Source organism: Gossypium arboreum, chromosome 8, assembly GCF_025698485.1.
Source record: "Gossypium arboreum isolate Shixiya-1 chromosome 8, ASM2569848v2, whole genome shotgun sequence".
Taxonomy (NCBI): Eukaryota; Viridiplantae; Streptophyta; class Magnoliopsida; order Malvales; family Malvaceae; genus Gossypium; species Gossypium arboreum.
The window spans coordinates 138,310,001-138,312,493 of NC_069077.1; the positions used below are offsets into that span (position 1 = coordinate 138,310,001).

A 2,493-nucleotide genomic window follows, 5' to 3' on the forward strand; every position below is an offset into this window, starting at 1 on the left:
CTAACTCTTTTGAGGATTTGGTACGAACCTATGAAGTGGCAACTAAGTTTCCCTTTTTGGGTGTCAACAACATGTTCCATAACCCTTAGTATTGCCTAGGTTACCGCATCATCACCCTTAGTATATTAGTAGCATATAAATTCGATGGATCAGAAATTAGAACCGTGCATGTTCAATTGAAAAGATATGAAATTACGGTACTTGAACGTAGTATAACAAAAGTAAATTAATTCTCTTTAACAACCTTTTTATTCACTAATAATTTATTTTCCAATTTTTTGGATACAAAGTTTATCTTATAATATATGACATTGTTGAAAGGCTTAAATTTAGAGTTTTTTGAATGAATTTTTTTTCTTCAGGCACAACGCTTGCAGACACAAATGCCACCTTGAATGTTATGGGCTTAACATGCTGGTGGGCAACCTTTGCAGTTTCTGTCATCACTGTATAGCATCTACCGTTGCTGCAATGTTACATGGTAGCTGCTCCGGCACCGGCAAGCAACTACATTTTTTAGTTTTCAAGTCATAAAAGCCATCGTGTTTACACTGGCCTAAACAGTCTATGTCACGAATGCATGCCTCTAAGTTTGATACACCTGTAAATTAAACAAATTTTTTTCATCAATTAAACATTTTGTTAGTTATTTTATATTAGCTATTATATATAATGAGTTTAAAACACACAGGATTTGAATCGCAACGATTGCAAACCGTCCTTTATTTTACGACTGCAATCTTTTTTATACTAAAAAAAGTTACATGCATATATATGTATGTAATAATTAAATATCGAACTGGATAAATATTTTAAATACTAACAAAAAGCCACAAGCAAAACTGCAAAAAGAGAAACCACGCCGAAAGAAGCCATAGTTTAAAATGAAAGCTATTGAGAGATGAAACAAATAATTAGTTATATGATAACAAGCTAATGATATACAAAAAATGACATGCATTTGGCCATTTATAGCTGAATTTTTGGAATTTTTTTAAACTAATATTGAATTAAAGTTATGACTTGGTAGGTGAAGATATACTTGCCAATTTTGTAGCAAGAGAAAAATCATATAGAAGATTTTGCAATATGCTTTATACGTTACCTATGGCAATATAATAATGGCACAATTAATTTAGATATTGTCGAGACCATTTTTAAATCAAGTTTTGGAAAATGGGAATCGACTTTAAGAAAAAATGAAAACGGGAGTCGCCACCAATCTTTTTAGGTGTGATTGGATCACCTTATAAAATGTTTTGTTTTAAAACATTAATTTTGGTCTCTGAAAGTCGAGCAAAGCGGATTCGAGTCGATTCACATTACAAGGAAGGGTTAGCACCCTCGTAACGCCCAAAAATTGGTAATTGATTATCAAGTGTCTTTAATGTCAGAAATTTGAAAGTTTTAAGATGCAAACCTTTTTTAATTAGAATGTCTCAATTTTGAAAATTAAGGCTCACTGATTTCAAACGATTCAAAACATCACATCTAGTAAGTTAGGACGCAACATTTTAAAACCTTCGAAACTAAGCTCGTCTTTCAAAAATTTCTATCTCGAAACAACAAAACGCCATATCCAGTAAGTTAGGACACTATGTTTTGAAATCTCAAAATAATTGTTTAAGTTTTGAAAACTCAAAATCACTTAGAAGGGTGCTTGACTATTCGAATTCAATGAGAAAAGTCGCAACCCAGTAAGTTAGGGTACTACATTTCTCAAAGTTTCCAAACATCAAGCATTGCCTTTTATTTTTTAAAAAAACCTTGGAATATTATTTTAAATGACGTTTTAGGATGACATATTAATGCATCATGAAACATAGATGTACAAAATATTCTAACATTTCCATACAAACATAAATAATATCATTAAGACAAAACTAAATAACATTAACATACGTTTAATGAAAAAAAATCATACTAGGGTAAATATAAGATAATAAACAAATAAAAACATGAGTAAACTAAAAGAAAAACATAATACATGCAAAAATTATACAACGATATATATCATAAAATAGCACATAAAAGAAATAATTAAACATAGCATATAAAAAATGAAACTATGCACAAATAAGATAAATGCCATACACTAAAAAATGAATAAATAGAACATTTACAAATTATAAAAATATAATGCAATAGTTCAAAATACATGAAATGATAATATAATATATATACATGCATAGAAAATATATATTTGAAAATAAACTATATAAAAGGTTAAATATTATAATATATAAAATACATAATCAAATGTATAAAAGATAGGAATAAATATACATAGTTGAAAAATGAAGAAATTAAAATAAAAAATGTTGAAAAACTAAGATAGACGAAGAATAAAATAAGAACAAACCACAAAGAGTAAGAACGCAAGAAGGAGAGAAATTTGAGTGAATGCTCTCAAGAATTCTTATTGCTTCCCAAAACTCAAGTGATTTACAATGAAGGGAGAGGCCTCTATTTATAGTTAAGCCTCCCCAAATC

At 29.0% G+C, this 2,493-nt stretch overlaps 1 long non-coding RNA gene across 1 annotated transcript; it reads right to left on the bottom strand.

The window, feature by feature from the left end:
• Nucleotides 1-226: 226 nt before the first annotated feature.
• Nucleotides 227-949, bottom strand: LOC108459933 (uncharacterized). Its single transcript, XR_001867437.2, has 2 exons — nucleotides 825-949; nucleotides 227-601 (listed from the first exon to the last, which is right to left on the bottom strand). It is a non-coding gene; the product is annotated as an uncharacterized LOC108459933 (long non-coding RNA).
• Nucleotides 950-2,493: the final 1,544 nt, after the last annotated feature.